A 12,513-nucleotide genomic window follows, 5' to 3' on the forward strand; every position below is an offset into this window, starting at 1 on the left:
TTGCACACGTACGGGTTCGAACCCCATAAGAGCACGAAACAAAATATTTATATCTTTTGCTTTTTTCCTTTTATGGAGTATTCACCTTCGTCCATGTAGAAATCACGTTTTCATGTAAACGTACACACACACACACACACACACACACACACACACACAATATCCCTTTGTTTTTTGTTGGAGACCACATTGCTTTGACAGGCAACTTGGACTTGAAATTACAAATGTTAAAGTGAAGATGACTTTTAAGAGACCGCATGGCCATGTTTGATTTTTTTTTTTGCAATATAAAGACCTATTGGTAAATATTCATTCACATATCCTTTCCAATCAACTTACTTGGACACGCCGACACCACTACACGAAATTTTCAATTAGTTGCATGACAGAAACAATTTCATCTGAATTATGTAGGACTGTATAAAGAATTGGACTTCACGAACATTTCTCAATATTACTTCAAGTCGCTACTTTACATTATTTTCGTTGTCGATCACTGAAAATGAGAATGGAATCTGGTTGAAACGATTCCCGATTTATCTTTGTAACTGTATATTGATCGAATCCACGCGGCCACTCGTGGGAAGTTGAATAGCGCTATCAGTCACTTGACGTATATAGCCAAAAAACTGAATATCAATGTATAGCATACATAGATATATTTAAGTTTCGCACAAGATCTTCGGATCTTCCGTGTGGCAGAATTGCTTAGCACGCTGCGTGTTTATAATACCCGACCGGAAGGAGAGAAGTTAATCGAGTCCCGCAGGACTTTTTCCTTTTATTTCTTTTTTCTTTCTTTTTTTCTGCAGTTCAGCTTCACTCTGATGTCATGAACACAGCTACTCTATTTCCCTTGTTTTGTATTGGAGTTTGGAGGTTGGGTTTGCTTCTTTAATTTTGTCACACGTAATGTTGTAAATTGCCCTTGAATTAAAACAGTACCCCGCTTGCCACCATTCGTTTTCTCTTTCCTTTTCTCTTCATTTGTTCTTGTTATACTGTAGCAGGATATTTAGGAACGTGTACGTTTATATAATTAACAGGAATGGGAACTGAATTAATTAACTCTAGTCCAGGTGCATGGCGTCTCGCTTATCTCTTTGGAATTCCAGGTTGTTATTGTTTGACCAAATAACGGAGTTAAAGACAGGCAGGGAAGGAAGTGACGTGATATTGCTTCATAATGAGGAATTTCGGGCAACACCTTTCCAAGTGTAGTGATTATGACGGCGTTCTCTGTCGTTTATTTTCGTCATGGTTGTTTCACTAGTTCAGCCATAGGTGACATATGTTGTTGGCATCTGGGAGAATAGAACAGATCTGTACCAAACTGGAATAGCCCTATAAGCAATGTGGTAAGCGTTCAATTTTTTGCATTATCTTTCTTCTTTAAAGTCAGTCACTACTGATCGAAACACACAATATAATATGACACGTTCTACTGGTAGTTTAGGAAAAGGGAGTTACTGCACGATGCAATGATAAATGTGCTACCATTGATTTTAGAGACGTCATTGTGGTGTGGTACTAGTGATGGTAAGGGAACCATAGATTGCTTTTAAAGTAATGAGACAATCATTGGACCTTTGCATCAAGACCGTATTCCCATCTAGAATATAATGCATGTTCGTGCGGCGTTTTTTTTTTAATCCTGACGTGGGCATTTTCTTTTTCTTGTTTTTAATTCAAGAATGTTATATCTAAATTTGTTTCTTTCCCCTAACATTTTTTTTTTGTTGAATATAAAGTTGGACGTTCCGTGACCGAGTAGAAAAGCAGCGATTTAGTTACAGTTTCAATGCATCTTGTTTACCATCTTCTCTGACATTAAATTGATGGTTTTTATATGTGACATTGTCTGTCTATTTGCCAGTTTATGCTCATAGAACACTGCTATAACAACTAATACATTTGCTTCACTTGTCACACGCAATGACATGGATTGCAGTTGTGCATGCAGTTTTCCTTTTGCCACCTCTCGTTTTTCTCTCCCCCTTTCCCTCACTTTGGTTTTGTTATACTGCAGATGGGAATGATTCAATGATTACAATAACATAACCCAACTTGAGGTAGGAATGAGAACTGAATAAATTAACTCTAGGCCAGGTGTATATAGCGTCTCGCTCATATCTTTGAAATTTCAGGTTGTCATTGTTCGACCAACGGAGTTGAAGACAGGCTTTATGTTGCTATAGAAGTATCTCGCGCCACATGAATGGAATGCATACGCTGTTTAGTATTAGTAATGAACTTTTTCATGTCCATCCCTGCCAATAAAAGTGTGTTTGACGAGGTTCTGTGTCATTCTGCCTACGAGAAAACAAAGTTTTATTTTCGCCATGGCTGTTTCGCTATGCGTAGCCGTGGGTAATGGATGTTGTTGGCATCTGGGCAGTAAAGAACCGAGTATCATGCTATAATACCCCCCCCCCCCCCGTTAGGTTCTAAGCGTTCAATACGGTGATATATCTTTCTTCTTTATCATATCAATCACTGCCGATGGAATTACTAAATTATGTTATGACACGTTTCACTGAAAGCTTAAAAAACAAAGTTTATGCACGATACAAGTAATGGTGCATATAGACCATTGATTTTATGTGAGAAATTATGATATGCCTATAGTAGGGGTGTCATTGATTAGGAATTAATGAAACGATTAAGCACTCCTTCCACTTCTAACTGTCTCCTTTGAATGTGTGTCGATCACGTGAGATCGTCATAAATTATCATTCACGTATAAGCTTACGTTCAAAGTGTACTCTTAGTTAGAGGAGACCTATAGTTACATGGTTAAAGGCGATGTCTCTTTCGCTGGAGCCGTACGTTTGGCCCATTTTTCTTTTGCCCTTTTCTCTTTAATTGAGGTATCACTTTCGTCCAGGATAAATCACATTCTCATGTAAACAGACTCACTTGCTCTATATCCCTTGTTTTGTATCGGAGGCTTCATTGGTTTTAATGCTGGTAAATCTCACAGGCTTGTATATAGCTGTAAGAGATCTCTGAACTGAGCATTGTAATAGCAAGATTAGAGGGAGTCATATTGGTTATGTAAATAATGGTCAAAGGTCATGTTTTAAAAGGCCACTGTTAATGCCAGGATGGTTATAAACACTTAATTGTCATATTTTATTTGTACGTGCCGAGGATCGCTTGGACCCCGTTTACAGTGCGAGGCTCTGCCGCGGCTCGGCCGCGCCGAGCCCACCTTCATTTCGGTGTAAACGCGCAAAAGGCCAAATGCGGGGCCAAAATTGGCCTCGCATTATGCCACGCTCTGGAGGTGGTCTCGGCCGCGGTCGAGCCGCGGTCGCGCCCGGCCTTTTTCTCAGTGTAAGCGCAAACTGGGCTAAATGCGCGGCCAATTTTAGTCTGGCTTCCAAACCCTCGCCTGTACTATTTCGCTATTCAGGATATTAACCACTTTAACGTCGAAAACTAGGATAGTTTAAGGTGGTTTTGTCCTGCAAAGGATTTTCTCCTTCGGCAAAGGCCTTTGCCCGAACGGCGACTTCGTCGCCACGGAATTCAGTTGGCAAAGGATCTGAAAACCAGACAATACCAAATTGCGTTTGTTTAAAAGTAGAGCGCCACTACGACAAAATATTGAAAGGTTTGAATCAAAAGTGCGGCCGAGCCCGGCAGTGTAAACGGACTAAATTGCGGGGCTCGGCCTCGCAATTGAGGTTGGCCTTGGCCGCGGCTCAGCCGCGGCTCGGCCCAGCCCCGCACCGTAAACGGGGTCTAAGTTTATGCACTGTACGTACTCAAAAAGTCCGTAAATCGATTTAGTCGCACACGCACAGAATTTCCACTTAGTTTGTGTGACAGAAAAACAAATGTGATCTGAATAATGTAGGCCCAAAAAAGTTCAACTAAGTATCTCATTATAACTTCAATGTGCTATATTACATTCTTTTCTTTGTCGATCACGGATGACCGACATCTGATGAACCCAAGCGTATCACCTAACTCGTCTTCAGTGTGACGAGTTTCATATCTCGTTTTTTTTTATTCTTCTTTCTTTCTGGACAATTTTGTGTCGTCAATATCTCAAGAATGACATTACGAAATAACATGACATTTTCAGTCAACATGTCTCATGACAAAATCTAGCCACAATAAGGTTTTCATGACAGTAACATATCTATGACGTCATCTAGGCGCCATTTTGTGATTTTCGGACCTTGTCACATGATCGATCATAACTTCATAACTAGATGTCATTTCTGTATCATTTTCGGTGGACATGAAGTTCAGGTCACGCTCTATCTTACTTTTTAACGCTAGTTACACAGGTCATCATTACGCGCGCGTAAGCGCGCGTCAAAATTTTAAAAGGCTCAAAACGACTTCCCAATGGGAAATCTCGAAGTTTCAGACAATTTTAAGCGTTTCAAACATTTTCTCGCGTGCGCGTCCGTCCGCGCAATTTCGCGCGCAGAGCCCATAAGCAACATGAAAATGCAATTTTTTTGACTGATTTGGATTCCTGATACTTTGAGTAATAATATCCATTGATTTCCGATCGATTACGACCTATAACAAAGGAATGCACTGGCGTCAAAGTTGAAATTCCGTGTGCGCGTTTTTCTGCAAATATAGTGAAAAAACATGTCTTTGTTTATTTCGCCATAGCTCTTTAAATCGTCCGTTGACCCTATATTTCTATTGCATATTACAAAAGTATATGAATTGTAAGTAACATTCCAAGTATCAGTATTGCCAGGAATACGCGATGACGTCATCATATCGTCATTTTAAATCAAAAAAGTGGAATTGATTTTTTTGAGGTACTGTTTCTGACATTCATTTGCTCGTATCTCTGTTGTTTAAGCTCAATATTACCCCAAATTCAGATATGTTGCACTTTGAACATTTGCCTTTCAAGGCCATGTGATGGTTTTGAAATATGATGACGTCATCATACTAGAAATTGTGATTAAAGGTAAAGACTCAAAATCAGACAAGTTTACGTGTTATGTCTATGGGAGGTGATTTTTTTTAAAACCATGCATTGACTTGACAACGTTTAAGCACCTTTACCTCATCTGATTTTACTCCATTTCCACTGAAACATAAATATGTTGTAGCTGAGACAACAAGCTTTAGTAATCATGCATTTCATGTTTTCAAATCTCCTCATCAGGTTGACAATTTTGCAATTTAAAACTGAAAATGAGAATGCAATCTGTACGGAACGATTCCCAATTTTTCTTTGCAACTGTATATTGATCGAATCCACGCTGCCACTTGTGGGAAGTTGAATAGCTCCATCACAAGTCAACACTGTCACGATAGTATTTAGATTTAAGTTTCGCACTCGATCTTCAGGACAGCCATGTGGCATAATCGGTTAGCGCGCTGGTTGTTCATAACGCCATACCGGAAGGCGAGAGGTTCGACTCCCGCAGGACTTTTATCCGTTCTTTCTTTTTTTTTTCTCTTTTTTTTTTCGGCAGTTGAGCTTTACTCCGATGTCATTTATCGTATTACTTTATCAAGTGTACGTAACCCGTGAACACGGCTGTTCTATTTCCCTTGTTTTGTATTGGAGTTTGGAGATTGGGTTTGCTTCATTAATTTTGTCACACTTAATGTTGTAAATTGCCCCTTGTTACAGTGTCCCGCTTGCCACCTTTCGTTTGCTCTTTCCTTTTCTCTTCATTGGTTATTGTTATACTGTAACAGGATAGGTAGGAACATGTATGTTTAAATAACTTGCAGGAATGAGAGCTGAATTGATTAACTCTAGTCCAGGTGTATGGCGTCTCGCTCATCTCTTTGAAATTCCAGGTTGTTATTGTTTGACCCAATAACGAAGTTGTAGACAGGTTATATGTTGTTATAGAGGTATCTTGTGCCACATGAATGGAAAGCATCACTGTTTAGTAGTAGTAATGAACTTTTTCATGTTGTATATGGTATAAATATTTAAGATAAATATATATATATATATATATATATATATATATATAAAGATTAAAGATAAATTTCACATCCAATCTTCGGTACAGCCGTGTGGCTTTATAGTCACTTAGCGCGCTGCATGGTCATTATGCACTACCTTAGGACGAGATGTTCGAGACCCGCAGGACGCTATCATTTTTTTCTCTCTCTTTCTTTGTGTTTCTTTTGGCAGTTCAGCTTTATTCCGATCGATGTCATTTATCGTATTATCTTATCAATTATACTACCCCACGACACACAGTCGCTCAAGTTCCTCTTTTTTTTTTTTGTCGGAGGCCCTAGGTTGGATTTGCTTCATTTATCATACGTATTGTTTAAATTGCCCTTGGTACAGTGCCCCGCTTGCCACCTTTCCTTTTCCCTTTCCTTTTCTCTACGTTTGTTCCTGTTATATTGTCACAAGACAGGTCGGAAAATAATTTGCATAACTCAACTGGAGCAGGAATGGCAACTGAATGAATTAACTCTAGGCCAGGTGTATGGCGTCTCGCTCATCTCTTTGAAATTCCAGGATGTTATTGTTTGACGCAATAACGGAGTTGTAGACAGGTTTTATGTTGCTATAGAGGTATCTTGTGCCACATGAGTAGAAGGCATCACTGTTCAGTAGTAGTAATGAACTTTTTCATGTCCCTCCATGTCAATTATAGTGTGGTTTAAAGGGGTTGTGTGTCTATCTGCCAAAGAAAAGGAATAACTTATTTTCGTCATGGCTGTTTCTCTATACGTAGCCGTAGGTAATGAGTGTTGTTGGTATCTGAGCAGTGAAGAACAGAGCATCAGGCTAAAATCCCCCTTAGTTATACGCGCTAAGCGTTCAATTTGATATATCTTTCTTTATGAAGTCAATCCCTGCTAATGGAGTTACAGAATTATGTTATGACACGTTTCACTGAAAGTTTGTAAAGCAAAGTTTATGGACAAGGCAAGCAATTGTACATGAATATACCTACCATTGATTTCAGAGGGAAATTATGGTATGCATAAATGTAAGGGTATCATTGCTTTGGAATTGCTGAGACAATATGCTTGGTACGAGGGCTTCCACTTCTAATAACTGATCCCTTTGAAGATGTGTCGGTCACGGGTGATCGTCATGATTCATCTTTCACGTAGAAGCTTGCGTTCCACACTCTTGGTTCAAGAAGACTTACCATCATACTTCAAATTGTTATTAAAGGTAAAGACTCAAAATCAGACAAGTTTACGTGTTATCTCTATGGGAGGTGATTTTTTTTTATGTGCATTAACTTGACAACGTTTAAGCACCTTTATCTCAGATGATTTTGCTCCATTTCCTCTGTAACCTAAGTGTGTGGTAACTGAGACAATAAGCTGCAGTAATCATGCATGTTATTCTTTGAAATCTCCTTATTAGTTTGACAATTTTGCAGTTTAAAACTGAAAATGAGAATGGAATGTGGACAAAACGATTCCTGATTCATCTTTCACATACATAAGTTTACGTTCCTCTTTTTTTTCTCGTCGAGACGTATGGCCGAGTGGTTAAAGGCGACGTCTCAGAGACGTGAGGTTGCACACGTGCGGGTTCGAACCCCACAAGATCACGAAACAAAATACTTAGCTATTTTACTTTTTTTTTCTTCAATTTTGTATTACATATATCGTCCATGTAGAAATCACATTCGTATATAAACGCACCTATACACACACACACAGACACACACACACACCATATCCCTCTTTTTTGTGTTGGAGACCATATTGCTTCGACTGCTGCAAAATTTTGCAGGCTGACTTTGTCAAACTGATCATAATATGTAATGACGACGACGAAGGTGTTGTACTTTGAACAATTGTCTTTCAAGACCACATCATTGTTTTGTACTTTGATGACGTCATCACACTGAAAATTGTGATTAAAGGCAAGGTATCAAAACCAGCCGATTATAGGTTTTATGTTTACGGCACGTATTTTTCCCAAGTTGCCAGAAATGGCATAGCGACATCAGTAGTTACAAGGCCGCATTTCCGTCTAGCAATGCAATACATGTTCACGCGGCCACGTTGGTTGAGTGGGCATTGACTTTTCTCCCTGTAATATCTATACATTTCTTTTTTGCCTTACCATTTTCGTGGATGTCCCGTGGCCGAGAGGTTAGGGAAACGGTTTTGCATGCAAACTCAATTATAACTTCAAGGTGCCTATATCACATTCTTTTCTTTGTCGATCACAGATGACAGACATCTGATAACCCCAAGCGTATCACCTAACTCGTCAGTCTGACGAGTTTCATATCTCGTTTCACATTATTTTTTATCTAGGGCTATAAAAATTGATCTTTAACATACAAATTTTTTCCTCTATGTGTAGATATGTTTTATACTTCAGTGTAAATATGTTTCATCATACTGTGTAAATAAGTTTCATGCTGGATCAAGTGTAAATATGTGTAATAGTGTAAAAGTGTTAAAAAAGAATGTTTTAAAAAATCTGCATCAAAGTGTAAATATGTTTCATGTTAATTATGTTGAAATTGCGTTCTCCAATACCTGACATGAGAATAAATTACTGTCATTACTGTCACTGAAGTTGCTTTGTTGTTTATCAAGCGTCTTTGATTGTCTTTTCAGTATGGCGATCACGAACTGCGTGTAAATTGTCTAAAATAGGGCCGAGTTTTCCCTGAGACCGAGTTAGTCTGGATCCTTCTGGAATAAAAGTCGGTATACCGACTCTTATTTTTGATCTCGAAATACTTCAAAAGAACTCCTCATCTCGGCAAATCGCGTCAGCCAGGTAAGTTTCTTGATAGACTCTTTCGATATTGCAATCAAATATGAAATGGTGCCAGACGGGTCTCAAACCCTTACCAAAACTATATTTTCACTTTATCGTGGCGAGTGGTTTGTGGGGCACGGAGACGAACGCAACACGCTGCCTCCCCCCATTCTGTATCAAAAAATTTAATGTCGTGACACCGAATGAGAATAGCGCTGGCTCAATGGGTCAGCGAACACACACTGGTCTTACCCAAAATGGCTGTCCGAGCCACGCGAAGCTTCCGAAGGGATCCGAATGGACGCACACTCACAGTGCGCATGCGCATGAAGAGAGGTCAATTCGAGCCAAGCGTCTTCTGGCCTCTCTCCTCCAATCACCGCAGCTCGCGGTCACAATGTTTGTGTATGATGCGTACATACACACACACACACACACACACACACACACACAGAGTCCCACACGTTTATGGATAGCACATAGAGCTGTATTTACATATCGCGTATAATAGAGCTCTATGGGATAGCACTGCAGTCTGGCATTGCGCAATTGCATGCACAAATTTCGTTCGTTCGGAGGAGTTACGCAATAACGTACCATTAGGGATGACGATCGTCCGACTTTAAAGACACCCAGTCGCGAGGATACATGGACATATTTCAGCCGCGGGCGGCAGCACGTAAACTCGCTTCCGAAGTTGCTACGAAGCGAAATGTGTGTGTGCGCAAGACATCCCTAAAGCAATGTATCGCGCTATAGTATCTCGTTTGCTCGCTTGATTGATCTGAGCGCGGGGAGTACGTTTTGTGTAATGTGAATTGAATGTATGGTATACTGTATGTACTGTGTGATGCAATGTTCGCATGAGCTATAGTAGCTAGCTGCTTATGCTTCGTACGACTACAGTGTACGCCTTCTCTTCATCGCACCGTCGATCGTCGTCACTCGTTAACTACACTGTAATCGTCAGATCAGATTATATATAGGTAGGGTGGCCATCATGGACGATGACACATCGTCATGGGTAGCGGATATTACCGCCGAGTTGTCCATTCTGAACGCGGACGATTGGGTCGGAGACCCTGTGTCTTGTATGGTAGCCCTACTACATATCGACCACCCTTATTGAAACCGACCGCGTATAATTCGCGCACTGAACACTTAGTACGCACTTCTCTGCGCGCAAAGCACATAAAAATGGATTGGCTTTGAATGTAGATGAGGATGGTGTGGGAAAACGCGATAATTCATTGTTCATTAATGGTTTTAATCAAGGACAAAATTTCGAATGAATATTTTCACCGAATCGTAATGACAGCACAATGTAATGTCTATGGAAGTTTCTAAACGGCTTCTAAAAAGCTTCGTACAACACGGTGTTCAATACAACTCGGTTTGCGTGCATTGTCAATGCAAAAACATTTTACCGCGGGGAGCTGAAACGAGGCCACGCAAGTTCGTCGGCGATATTTTTGCACAGAAACTTCGAATCGAAAACGGAACAACGGCATTAGATAGAGCTGGATTTTCTCAATCACGTAGGTCAAGTTTTTTTACGTGAATTTCAGTGTTAAATATTCTTATTAAGCAGATAAACATTAGGCGGTCGATTAGTAGTAGGTCCAGCCATACTTGCCCTGGCGTGTGTAAATGAAGGACGGGGAAGCGACTGTGCCCGTGCAGGGCCAACGGCCACAGTTGCACTGCACAGTGTACCTGTGGCCGTGGTAGAAGGGGCCGTACACCAACCGACATACCTTCAAGTCGAAGTAGGGCCTAAACTAGAGTCTATTATTGTTAGATCTATCATCTTTGAACCTATAGTTCCCCTGTTTAAACGTTAGAGTTCTACCAGATCTATTGGGTTAGACTACATGTATGATGGAGCTTGCGATAGATCTATTCATTTTTTTTTTAAATCTATTTGCAAATCCTAAATCATATTCTTGGGGAATTTGCATAACATGATTGATATGAAAAACTTCTCATTTAATGGGACTAATGACATTAAACTGACCCAGCAAATGTCATTTCAATTACGGCATTATCATAATTTGACATAAATGAGAACTTAAAGAATTTTTTCGCGGAATTATACATAGAAAAATAGGCCTACTTGTCGATCAAACGCAAATGCCCTAAAGTTACTGATACTAGATTAGAAAAAGTCATTCCACTTCAATCATTGATTCATGTGTAGACTTCTACTTACACATCATCTGGATCTGGATTCCTTGAAGTTGTTGACTTGGCCAGCTGGGGTTGCTTGATTGGCGTAAGCCGTGGCAACACAATTCCACCGTGCATGTCGTAACACGAATTTGCACATTCTAAATAAAAATTCCTGCAAAACTGTTCATGCAACTCCAGCAAGTGGAAAGCAAATTTTTCATCGGCACGCTGACGCTGAAGCCTCCCCCTCTGGTCTCTTACTTGTCCTCCAGCTAAGAACACATCTCTCTGCGTTCTCCACTCGTCGATAGCGTCAAACAAGTAGATACGTTGCCTCGGAGTTGGACGGCTGTTTGATCTCCATTGTGAGGTTTCATTACTAAACCAAAGCCAAGGCTAAGCCGAAACAGTAGAGCACTTTTTATTGCAAACAGTACACGCATACCACACACAATATTGATATTGACATACCGGTACCGACGACTTTCTATCAACTTTGTTATGTTACGATCCGGCCGAACGTACTGTAAGCTGTACGTATAACACATGCAGCTGACGCAGCAGACAACATTGCACGATGAGATCATAACAACCTGCCATATGGCCATATGCATTGCAACTTGGTATACATGAAGCTTAGAGTTTTAATATTTCTTCATCAAAGCATACTTATAAATACCAAATATTAAACAACGTAATATATGAATAATTTATGATATTGTTATATAATATTTTCAGACATTTTGAAATATTATTGCTTAGATTGCTGAAATTGGCACCATAGTGCATATAAACAGAGACTGGAGCCAGATACGTACGTACGTACACCCGACAGCTCTCACTACTTGTTGTGTCGCGGACCGGGAGAGATTTTCATGCGCATGGCTGTTGTGCGGTTTTGTGCATGCACCCATTCGGCCCCATTCGGTAGGTATTCGGGCGTCCATGTTGAAATTATAGTGGACAGCTCGCACGGCGCTCGTGCCCCATCTGGTTTTCGCTGGTGCGCTGCGTAGCGTCGTGTTCGGCATTCGGTACGTACGGGGGTACAATAACGGGAGGAGCAGCTTGTCGTGCTTTTCTACTGAGCTGCGAATCGCCTGCGACGACCGGCTGCCTTTAAGAAGAAGAAGCCTACACTAGGCGTTTTCACATCAGCCCGATAAAAATCCAAGCTCGAAATATTTTCGCGATTGCGAACTAGCACGCTATTTCATTTCTTATTCACATCAGCCCGAAGAGGGGGTAGCCCGAATAGTTAAAAATTTTAAAACAACTAATTCGACAGCTGAGTATGTGCAAACAGCATCAGTAATGTGTGTGCCCTCTGAATAATTCCTCATGATTTGTGTACAGTTTGTCTCGATCGATCGGGTCACACACGCTAGGCATGATGGGAGTCATCGCGCTAATTTCTCGAGTCGTTTTCACATTATCAAATAGCGCGTTACTATCCCGCTATTTCAGAAATTTCCCGAGTTGGAGTCGAGAAGTTTTCTCGATCAGAGCGATACAATTAGCGCGCTAATTTGGGTTCACATTATCAAATAGCGCGCTAATTCGCTATCGCGAATATTTCCAAGTCAGAAAATAGCGCGCTATTTCGAAACATCGGGCTGATG

At 40.5% G+C, this 12,513-nt stretch overlaps 1 protein-coding gene across 1 annotated transcript in view; it reads right to left on the minus strand.

Annotated features, from left to right (window-relative positions):
- Positions 1 to 10,974, minus strand: part of LOC140226545 (uncharacterized) — a 125,202-nt gene extending 114,228 nt beyond the window's left edge. Inside the window, exon 1 of the mRNA XM_072306996.1 lies at positions 10,932 to 10,974. The gene's annotated coding sequence lies outside the window, so the exon portion shown is untranslated. The remainder of the gene's footprint in view (positions 1 to 10,931) is intronic.
- Between the last annotated feature and the right edge of the window lie 1,539 nt (positions 10,975 to 12,513).

The sequence above is a fragment of the Diadema setosum genome, chromosome 3 (genome assembly GCF_964275005.1).
Source record: "Diadema setosum chromosome 3, eeDiaSeto1, whole genome shotgun sequence".
NCBI classification, from domain to species: domain Eukaryota; kingdom Metazoa; phylum Echinodermata; class Echinoidea; order Diadematoida; family Diadematidae; genus Diadema; species Diadema setosum.